Below are 12,457 nucleotides of genomic sequence, written 5' to 3' on the forward strand. Positions count from 1 at the left end.
GAAACATGGGGGAATCAGCTAGGTAAAAGCATTGAGCAGATACTTTTATGGCAGAATTATAAATAACATGCAAAGACAATGTTATGATAAATGGGAAAAAAATAATTTCTAATGTATCTCTTTAAAAGAATATTTGAGTTTTTTTTTTTTAACTTAAGATTTTTTTTTCCACATATAAAACTAGCACAGACAACGATATTTTAATGTTGAATTTGCAATTCATTAAAATGAGAGTATTGGTCATGAGCTTAATTTTGCTGTATATTATTTGCTTGCTTCCCACCATTGGTTTTGCAATATGTTGACAAGCTGGTAGACTAGCATGCATGCCACCATTTTCATTTTATTCTTTTGTTGTGCTTTATTTATTATTTTACAGATAAACTTGAGGAGTGTAGGTCTTCTACAGGCATCAGTACAGGGCCTGTCATTGCTCCACATGACCAGTTTACACAAGATGCGTTTGGTTCTGTGCCTTTTATTTCTGGATCAGGCAAGTTCTACACAGTGTTTTAATCAATAACCAATGGATTGTTTGAGAAATTGCAACTATAAAAGAAGTTTAATGTAAAATATTCCTCTAGCAGCTTCTCTAGATTAATGTTAAAATACTGTTGAGTATGTGATAAAAAGGACAACTTAGAGCTTTTATTACATTTGCTTGAGGAAAGGTTTTAAAAAATAAAACTTTTTGTGTTTTAGAAACTCAGCACTCTCTCTTTTGTACACAAACACATTACTTTTTTTTAAGATGGGGCTTATTATGAAAACTGTCCACTAATTGTTCCTATTGCTGCAGTTATGCAGGTTTTTGCACAACTGTTTTCAATGTGTATTTAAGGAATTTTCAAGAGTAAATAAAGAAAGCAACTCAAATACCACTGCAATGATAAAGACAGCTGCAGCAAACATGCATTCCATGTATTTAATTGGAGCTTCCAAAACTTTTTAGTATAGAAACTACCAAGAGCCCCACAACCAGAGTCAGGCCAATGTGCAAGGATGCCCTAGACAAGCCCCCAGTGTCACCCTTTCCATCCTGCTCACTGTTCACCACTAACTGCCTTTATTCTTCCACTTTCTCTGTTCCCTTCATGATCCAAAGCTAAAAGCAGGGCCGGAGTTAGAAGCAGAAGAGGCACCTCCTTGCCGCTGCGCTCTAGGCCTCTTCTGCCTACCCCTTTTTCCAGCCCTGCCTCACAGCTAGTAGCAAAGTACTAGTACTTGGGGCTCCAATAAAGCCAAACATGCTTGCACATTTGTGCAGCTCATTCACTGTTTATGGGGCTCTAATAACAATACATTTCCTTTAAGCAGTGAAAGAATTTTGATGGACAAGGTGTGTCACCTTCTAGGCAAGCATCACACCAACTGGGGCAAACAAAATGGCAAAAACTGCCTTTGTTGAAGGACGATGTATCATTTCTGTGAATACATTAAAATATTACCTTTTCTCAGGGTAAACTGTTGTAGGCCATTCACTCTGTATTGAGTGTATTGTATTTATTAAGCTTACCATAGGGCTAGCATTATTAGAGATGCACCATATGCATAATTTTTAGACGACTGAATACAGAACTCCTGCTCAAATCCAAACAAATATGCACATAGGGAACCCTGCAAATATAAATATATATATATATATATATATATATATATATATATATATATATATATATATATATATATATATATATATATATACTCACATAAAGACAAGATTTTTTGCACTAAAATCCTGGAGTTGCTGGTCTTTTTGAAATGCTGTATGAGATTTAACCATGCACCCAGGTGGTAAATTGAAATTGAATTTTGGTTTATTTATACATGTTTTATATAATAACACATATATACAGAAAAAGAGAGAGGAAAAAAAATAAAATAAGTCAAATTATTTTTATTGTTGTACTTAAGCCAAATGAATAACTATGTTGACAGGATTGAGTGTTATTATTTCCCCATTGCTGACCTATATTAAAGACTTGTTTTTGAAGACATAAACCTCTGAGACAATTTTTAATTTTCCATTTTTGTGTGCTTTGAAAACAACATAAGAGCAATAAATCTCTAGCAATTCTGAGCAGCTGCTTCTTTGGCTGTCCTCAAAGAAATAGTGGAGATTTAGGAGAAACGTCTCAGTAATCCTTGGGCCTGACATGTGTCAAATTGCTGTGAAATGATGGTGTCAGTATGTTACCAATTGAAAGGCTGCTTGAAGCTTGTTGCGCCCACCCCCAACTGACGATGCAGCAGAAGGCATGTAATTACTAGTTGCGAGGCATTAATCAGCTTTAATCGGATGTTGGAAAAAAGAACATCAAAACATAACATTTCCTTGAAGATTGGGATGATCTTGGATGATTAAAGATGTTCCACTGACTGGTGGTTACGGGATGAGCAATTGTCCTTGACATAATTATAAGTGGAGAAATCTAAGCTCCACATTGCTAACAGATGGCAACTTTGGCTGCATTTTCACTTGCATTTTTGTCTTGTATACGTTTTTACTTTATTATTCCATTGTTCGGTATATATCATTTCATACCACATCCTCTTTTAATGCAGAATTTAAGACATTTTTAGTATGACAATGTATTGCTAAAGTTTAAGTATACTGAAATAATTATGTTAAGGGCTTTGCAGGAGATGTACAGTCAGAATTTCTCCCAGTATGTCTTAGGTAGGGAAGGATTATTAATCCTAGGATTATCAAACAAATGTGCCAGTCTTTTATTGTCAGATAGATTAATGGTTTCTTCCAACAGTCAATTCACAATCAGAAATTGCTTACAACTTCATTTTTGTCAGTGGCAAAACCCTCCACTATTATTAACTAAGCAAATGTGTATATGTGGTAAACCAACATACAAATTACACTTTAGTATATATTTCTGTAAGGGTACACATACATTGAAAAAAAGCATTTTGGTATACAGTAAATTATGTTTTATAACCATGAAGAAATTTTTGTTTAGGAAACATAAAGTAGAATTACTTCAAAGTGAATTTGTATAAATTACTAAACAAATACTGATCCAGTGCATTGCAACAGTTTAGAATTTCTTTAGATACTCCTCCAAGGCACATATTACTGAATTTAACACTGTAGGATTGTAAATATGTGGTGTCCATGTCATCCTATTCTTAAAATGATGTAACACACATACTGTACTCTTATTAACTTAATAATTAGAAATCACTCATACAAACATGAAACATGGTTACCATGATCATTTCAGTGAATGTACCCTTGTGTATGGACATTTAGGGGCATATTTATTATGTGGTGTAAAAAATGGCAGGAAATTCACCACACATCACCAGGCTTCACTGTGTAAAAAATTTGTAAAATCGGTTAATTTTTTTATGCGTTTGTTTCTTAGAGTTATTTCCGCCAAAAGCAAAATAAAATAACGACTGCAAATCTGCCATTCACACATCTTGATAAATTTGCCTTTTTTTTTTTAAGCGAATTTAGTTTTACACTGCATAATAAATATGCGACTTCAAGACAGCACTGGATAGACTGGAGCCATGACCACGGGATATTAGAATAAAAAAATGTCTTTATTTCCAAGCATCTTTAAAAACACATACAGGCATTCTCCTGAGACTGTTCAACTAAACCATAGCGTGTCTAGTCACCTGAAGTGTTTCGTGCCTCTCATTGGCACTTCATCAGAGGTGGAGTCTATCCCTGGCTCTCTGCCTTATATAGTAAGTTCAATTAAAACAATACACCCATTAAAATTAGCATATAACACTTATGGTTTGTTTTCAGGCTACATATATTTCCACTATGTATTTATGGGAAAGTTTGGTCAAAATTAATACAAAAGTCAGAATCCAAATAAACAGATATTGTCCTGATATTTTTAAATCTCTTCATTTGATTTAAAGGAAGCATGAAACCTCCCAATCACTATTTAACCCTTGTGGAAGGCGTGTTTTTAATGTAAAAATCCAATATACCTCCCTTTGATCTATCTTTTTCTGCAGATCTCCTCCTCTCACTCCTAATTTAACTAGTTCTATGCCTTGAAATTTTATTAAGTTGTAATTACCACCGTGATTTAGCATAATATGTTTGCTTATAGCTGATATTCTTCTATGACTATAACTGGTGTGGTCCAAGTTGTTCAAATTGACCGGTGTAAGATGTTCTCGTACCCGTTCTTTTAAAGGCCGACAGGTGCGACCCACATATTGTACGCCGCATTCACATGTGGCCAGATAAATGACACATTTGGAGTCACAATTAATGTAACTACGTATAGGGTAATTTTTTCCAGTTACACTGCTCTTAAAATTTTCCTTAATCATTATATGTTTGCAAACTTTGCATTTCTTTTTTCCACATCTATAACACCCATTTTTATTTAGCCATATATCACTATCTTTTCTAGCTTTTTTATGTAAATATAGACTGGGGGAAACATCACTTGCAATAGTTCTATTACGTTTAAATACATATCTGATATTATTTAGGATCGATTTGTCCAACAATGGATCCATCTTAAGGACATCTAATCTTCTTTTGATTATTTTTTTGATCTGATTCGCCTGGCAGCTATAGGGAGTAATAAACAAAGTTGACTTTTCATTAAAGTGTCCTTGTGAATTATTTCTTTTATTTGTCTGTCTATTGCCCAATTTGTTTTTTTGGGGCCCACTCAGGAGGTCCTGTCTGGAGGTAGCCACCGCTCTCTCATAGGCCTCTTTAATGTCTCTCGTATCATATTTCCTCTCCAGTAGTCTATCCCAAAGTGCCATGGCCTGGTCCTGAAAGGCATCCCAGGTGGTACAAATGCGTCGAAGACGCAAAAATTGCCCCACGGGGATGCCCCTCAGGACCGATTTGGGATGACAACTGTCGGCTCTTAAGATTGTATTCCTCATAATAGGTTTCATGTATACATCGCATTGAATTTTGTCCTTAGTAACACCCTTCAAGGAGATATCCAAAAACTCAATTTTATCTTTTTGCCAATTATGTGTAAATTGTAAATTATGGTTATTGGCATTACAGTACTCCACAAAATTAGTGGCATCCTGCTCAGTACCCACCCATATTATGATCAAATCATCTATATAACGTTGGTAACTTTTTATACAGTGTCTGAAGGGGTTAGCTCGTCCATAGACGCTGCACCGTTCCCACCAACCCATTACTAGGTTGGCATATGTGGGGGCAAACTTGGCCCCCATTGCGGTGCCCCGTCTCTGGAGGTAAAAAACCCCGTCAAACACAAAGTAGTTATGTGTTAGGAGATATTCAATACTGAGCAGGATAAACTGTTGTGTGTCTGTATCATAGATATTCGAATAGAGTAACCAAAATTCTATTGCCTTCATCCCTGTTTCATGCTGTATACTGGTATATAAGGAAGTGACATCTAATGTCAACCAACTGTACTCATTTGACCACTCAATCTTTTCCACTATTTTTAAATAATGGCCAGTATCTCTCACATAGGATGGCAACAATTTAACTATGGGTTGTAACATGTTATCAACAATACGAGAGAGATTCTCATTCAAACCATCAATTCCAGAGATTATAGGTCTCCCTCTAACCTGTTCAACCCCCTTATGAACTTTTGGTAGTGCATGGAAAATGGGTATTTTAGAATTATTAGGTATTATTTCATCATGTTGATCTTTAGTAAACACCTTTGTACCCACTCCAAAATCAAATATCATTTCCAGAATAGCTCTGTAATCATTAGTTGGATCGCTGGATAGCGGTTCATATGTCTCACAGTCATCTAGTTGCCTGGAGCATTCAGTAAAATATTGTAGTCTATCCAGCACCACCACTGATCCGCCTTTATCCGAATTTTTTATTATAATTTCATTATTTTGGGACAGCTCTTTTAATGCTTTCTTTTCTCCCCAACTAATATTGAAATTATTTTTATATTTGTTCTTTACAAAATTAGTTTTATATGATAATTTTTCCAAATCTTGTTCGACTAATTTTTGGAACAGTTCAATATACTGCCCCCTATGTTGGATTGGGTAGAAGGATGAGGACCGACTTTTATCAATTTTAGTTGGAGTCACTTCTGTAAATTTGCCAGGAGCGGAGTCCGGCTGACTGAGGGCCACCACGTGGGTGGATGCGGACCGGTCGCATGTAAGTAATGTATATATGCATAATAAATATGCCCCTTACGGTCACAATGTCAGTATTCTGGCCCTTAAAAATATTGTACATGTGAATAGGGATGTAGCGAACCGCCGCCGATGTGTTCGCGAACGCCGTTCGCGAACACCGGCATAATTTGCGAACTGTTCGCGAACTGTTCGCGAACTTCGATCATCCGAAAATCGTTCGATTCGAACGATCGAAGGATTTTAATCGTTCGATCGAACGATTTTCGTTCGAATCGAACGAAAATCGTTCGATTTTAGCGATCGAATGGTCGAATGGGCGACCGATTTTGACGCGAACGCCTATTGGCGAACGTCGCGCGACGTTCGCGAACTTGCGGCGGACGCGAACAGTCGAAGTTCGCGCGAACTAGTTCGCCGGCGAACAGTTCGCTACATCCCTACATGTGAATTATTTCTCATTTTCATTATGCCATGCAAGCCATCTTTGAGTGCTACAGAAATCAGAGCTGCTTTGGACAAACCTATTCCATGAGGACATATTAAGGAATTGTATTCTTGTTTCTAAAATAGAAAGTAAGCCATTTATTTTACTGTACTGTGGTTATTTGGCTCTATAACCTCCAGCACGTTTTAATTCCCAGTTTCTAATATATTTGCATCCCCAAACAGAATGACCATTGCAGTATCCAGATAAATATTAAAATCATTTGTCTTTAAAAGAGAAAAAAGTAAAGCTCCTCAAGGTAGTACCTTAGGGAAATCTGAACCAAGCAGTCTTTTAATCCATATTTAATACGAAAAGAAAATCAAACATGCATTGGTGTATTTAAGATAGGAACTTTCAGAACAGACTGTTGTGAACAAATACAGTAAAACACATCTGATTGTGCTTTAATCACCTGATGCTTATGCTTACATAGTACAGTATTTGTTTTTAATCCCAAATAACCTGCAGCATTAAATACAATTTAATTATAGTAATGCTGCTGCTAAAGGGCTAAAATGAAAAACTACTGAAAGGTAGATGTATATAGGCAATGCTATGGAGCAACCACTTAATATTTACTGTATATTGGTAAAGGTTAGTCAATTAGTAATATAACCCTAAACACTGTACGTGTTATGTTTAAAAACGTATCTGCATTGTTACATTTTAGTAATAACTATGGCATTTACATTATTATTCGGATTAAACACCTTCAATAATTTTTTTTACGTGTTATACAAAATGTATCTTAGATTAAAATGGATATATCTTTTAGATGTCCACACATTTATACAATTAAATACATTAATACATGAAATGCATTAAAAAGTTCAAAAATAAAAATCATGGGCTTCATTTACTTTTAGTGGGTATGGTGCTACGCACAAAAAAAATCATTTGTTAAAGGGATGGTTCACCTTTCAGTTAACTTTTAGTATGTTTTAGAATGGGCAATTCTAAGCAACTTTTCAATTGGCTGTCATTTATTTTTTATAGTTTTTAGTTATTTGCCTTCTGATTTATTATAGCTTTCAAATGGGGGCCACTGACCCCATCTAAAAAACAAATGCTCTGTAAAGCTACAAATGTATTGTTATTGCTACTTTTTATTACTCATATTTCTATTTAGGCCCTCTCCTGTTAATATTCCAGTCTCCTATTCAATGCATGATTGCTTGGGTAATTTGGACCTTAGCAACCAGATTGCTGAAATTGCAAAATGGAAATCTGCAGAATAAAAAGCTAAATAATTCAAATACCACAAATAATAAAAAATGAAAAACAATTTAAAATTGTCTCAGAATATCACTATCTACATCATACTAAAAGTTAACTCAAAGGTGACAGTAACACCAACAAATGTAAGTGTTTAAAATGACTGACTGAATATATTGTACTGTTGCCCTGCACTGGTACAACTTGTGTGTTTTATTCAGAAATACTACTATGGTTTATGGTTATTTAAACAAGCTGCTGTGTAGCCATGGGGGCAGGCATTCAAGCACAGGAGACACAGTAGATAACAGATAAGCTCTGAAGAATCCCACTGTATACTACAGAACTTATCCATTATCTGTTGTGCCTTCTGTGCTTTTTCTCCTTTTTCCAGACTTTCAAGTTTTTAGACAGAAGAATTGAATGATTTTTGCCTTCAACGTTGTTTTCAACATTGGCACATTGGTAAAAAGTTGTTAAAATTATTTTATTTGGCATAAACTTAAAATCTTAAAATGTGAAAAATGTATGTAATGTGCTAAAAATTTTACCTACAGGAGAAATGCAACATCTACTATAAAAAAATTGTGGCATTTGATAAATTGCCAATCAGTGTTATTTTTTCTTTTTATTTAAATATAATTCTGACTACCTTTGTTACAACAGTTTGTGACCCTAAATTGCTTTTATCATTTCAGATTGGAAAGTTGCATTACATATTTAATAACATGATATTGTTCATAGTGATCGTGTGGCAATATAATTTTTTTAAAAACATTTTCTTAAATGTACCAACCTCTATACACCAACAGATATTCACAAATCCTTGTTTAATAGCTCTCAATGTTTCTCAGTAACTTTTACTTTGAATTTTAGGCTCACTTGAAAGGACAGCAGAAAAAATTGCATGTAGTCAAGAAAATGCTCCCGCAACAAAAGCTAATAAGGAAAGTCAATCAACAGGAGAACAAATTGTAAGACAGAAAAGTGTGGAAACATCTTCATGTCGAGTTTCAACAAAAAAAGAAGGCATGGAATCTGAAAGTGATTTTGAGTCTGATCCCCCTTCACCTAAGAGTAGTGAAGATGAGGACCAAGAAGATGAAGAAACATTGCATAATGAGCAAGTGATTTACAATGATGATAATGATACAGAACCAGAAAATATTGGTCAGGGGCCTCTTTTAATGGACTCTGAGGAAGAACAAGATAATGATGATGAAGACAAACACAGTTGTGATTCTGACTATGAACAAACAAATAAGAAACAGTCCAGTGAAAAATGTATAAGTAAATACTTACCAGATACTGGTATAGGTGCAACTGAAGTTTCCAATTTATCCAGTGTACAAATGAATATGGTAAAACTAACCTCTAATCTACAGCTTGATGTTTTTGGAGCTGCTCCTTTTTTCTCTGTGAGGTCAGACCTACCACAAACTAAAAATGACTTTAACCTTCAGACTTCAGATGATTCCTTCCAAAATGAAGTAGTTCAGGAAGAGTTTGATGTATTTTCAAAAGCCCCATTTAGTAAAAAAGTTGAGCAACTTGATTGCCAGATGACTTCTGTATCTCCAGAGAGCGTGGATATATTTGGGTGTTCACTATTTGAGCCAGCTTCTTCAGAGAGAGAAAAATCTTACAGCAGAGAAGACATTTTTGGATTGGTGCCTTTTGAAGATATAGCAGGAAATCAGACATAACATAAAGTAAAACATCAACGAAACTTGCAGAAACAGTCTTCTCGTCAGGGAAAGGCCGCAGCCATCTTTTGCAAACAAATGAAAGCTTGATTGATACTTTTGGTGCCAAACCTTTCCATCCTCAGGATTTACGGTTGCCGGCACACCAGGGCCTCACAGACAACCATGGAGATCACAAGACAGCTATGTCTGGCAGGCCAAGGCAGAGTTCCTTACATGGGGGATATCACAGCAACGATAATGTTAATATGGATGACTTTGGTGCAGTGCCTTTCACAGAGTTAGTGTTGCAGAGTGTGACACAGCAACATAGCCAGCAAACACAGCCATTAGAGTTTGATCCATTTGGTGCAGCCCCCTTTCCTTCCAAACAGTAGAATTTCTTATATTTTTACATGACTTTTTTTTAATGCAACTTAAAACATGTTAGCAGAGAGAATGTACCATTTTAGGACCCTGATAGAAGGAGAAGTCCCATGTAAAAGTTATATGCTGTTCTTGGGAGGATATTGTTTTCCGTCACACTTACTAATGTTTTTACATGGGTAGATGCCTGCAAAATGTACAGTAAGCAACTCAAAGAAAAATAGGCACTCCAATCTGCCACCTCTAGTTATTATGTGGGCAGAATAGTAAAAAAGAATAAACTATAGGTATCTTATAGCTTCCAGTGCAAAATCAAAATAAGTATTGTTGCCTGCTACAAACTGGATGTCGGCCAAGTATAAACATTTGGTTACACAGATTTAGCATGAATTATTTCTAAAAGTATATTTTAATGTATGGCACATTTTTAATCAATAGGCACTTTAAAAATGTATAAAGAAACAAAAAAACCTAAAAAAAACCCCCCTAAATATAGGAACATTTAACTTTTATAATCTTGTCAGAACAATCTGATATTTTTATTACTATTTTAAGTAACATTATAAAAACAACAACAAAAAATTATGTATAGCAATAGCTTTAATAATCACAATACCAGAGCCACTTTTCTTCTTAATAAATCACTTCCTGAAAAAAAAATATTTTATTTAATTGCAAGGTAATAACTGATTACTAATGTTCATTATCTTCAGTAGATAAACATTTCAAAGGACTGGACATGAGATAGAACTCTGTATGGATACACACAAAGCAAGTTTTCACGGTGCAATATATCTTACACTTTGTCACATCTGGCTGCCATACATAAACAGGACAGTGAGGTTGTGGAATGCACTGCTGGGTGATGTTGTGATGGCTGATTCTGTTTAAGAGTGGATTGGATGATTTCTTGGATAGACATAATATCAAAGACTATTGTGATAACTAAATTCTATAGTTAGTATAGATATGGGTATATATAATTTATGTGAAAGTAGGGAGGGGTGTGTGTATGGATGCTGGGTTTTCATTTGGAGGGGTTGAACTTGATGGACTTTGTCTTTTTTCAACCAGATTTAACTATGTAACTATGTTTAACTATATACTCCTGTCCACATAAGATTTTCAACTTCTAATATCAACAGATATCAGAAGATCCCCAGGTAAAATGGTATAACGTACTACTATACAAAAGTGGTTATGTTAGCTTGCCCGTGGTTAGCTACTGTATTTAGTGGGTACTCACAAATGGCAGACTTTGTAATAACTTTTCAAAGTAAAAGATAACATTATCCAAAGTAACATAAAGTAAATCATTCTGTTTTATTCCCAAATAAGTTATTATATATAATATATATATATATATATATATATATATATATATATATATATATATATATATATATATATATATATATATATATATATATATATATATAATATATATATATATATATATATATAATGTGTGTGTGTGTGCAAAAAAGAAACCGCACAAAGGACTTCAGTGAAAAAAAGAAATTAGTTAATTGCAGCTAATTTTAGTTCTGTACACTACCACAATTAATTATGAATAAAACAACTCAGATGCAGTTGAACTGCAGACTTTCAGCTTTAATTCAGTGGTTGAACAAAAAAGATTGCATAAAAATGTGAGGAACTAAAGCCTTTTTTAACACAATCATTTAATTTCAGGGGCTCAAAAGTAATTGGACAAATTAAAAAAATGTTAATTTCTAATACTTGTTTGAAAACCCTTTGCTGGCAATAACAACCTGAAGTATTGAACTCATGGACATCACCCGATTCTGGGTTTCATCCTTTTTAATGCTCTGCCAGGCCTTTACTGCAGTGGCTTTCAGTTGCTGTCCATAAAATAAATTAATCAGTTTTTTTCAACTGTTTAATTTTATGGACAATCAATTTCCATGGACTATTTGCTGAATAATTAATTATTGAAATTTGATTAGTTTCAATTTATGTATATATGAATTCATTTATGTATAATTTGTTTGAAATTTTTCTTTGACCAATTTTGTGTATTTATCAATTTTCATAAGGTGGGTAATTGATTTTGGAGTTTAATAACTAATAAAATTGAATGCTATGAGATTTAAAATACAGAGTGTGACTTTTGAGATCTTTTTTTCATTTTTATAAAAAACTTAAGCTTCAATCTCACGCACTGCTAGAAATTAGCTGGCTATGTAAAATCTCCTTAATGTGGGTTTATATATTTATAAGAGGTCGATCTTGGTTTCATCTGTCCAAAGAATATTTTTTCAGAACTTTGCTGGCTTTTTTAGATGTTTTTTTTATTTTTTTTTTAGCAAAGTCCAATCTAGCCTTTCTATTCTTGATGCTTATGAGTGGCTTGCACCTTGCAGTGCACCCTCTGTATTTACTTTCATGCAGTCTTCTCTTTATGGCAGACTTGGATATCACCATGGAAATGATTCTGCGATCATCCTTGTCTTCCGTGGAAGTCCAGGTCTTTTTGCGTTGCTGAGTTCACCAGTGCTTTCTTTTTTTCTCAGGATGTACCAAAGTGTAGATTTTGCCA

Source organism: Xenopus laevis, chromosome 1L (assembly GCF_017654675.1).
Source record: "Xenopus laevis strain J_2021 chromosome 1L, Xenopus_laevis_v10.1, whole genome shotgun sequence".
In the NCBI taxonomy this organism is placed as follows: Eukaryota; Metazoa; Chordata; class Amphibia; order Anura; family Pipidae; genus Xenopus; species Xenopus laevis.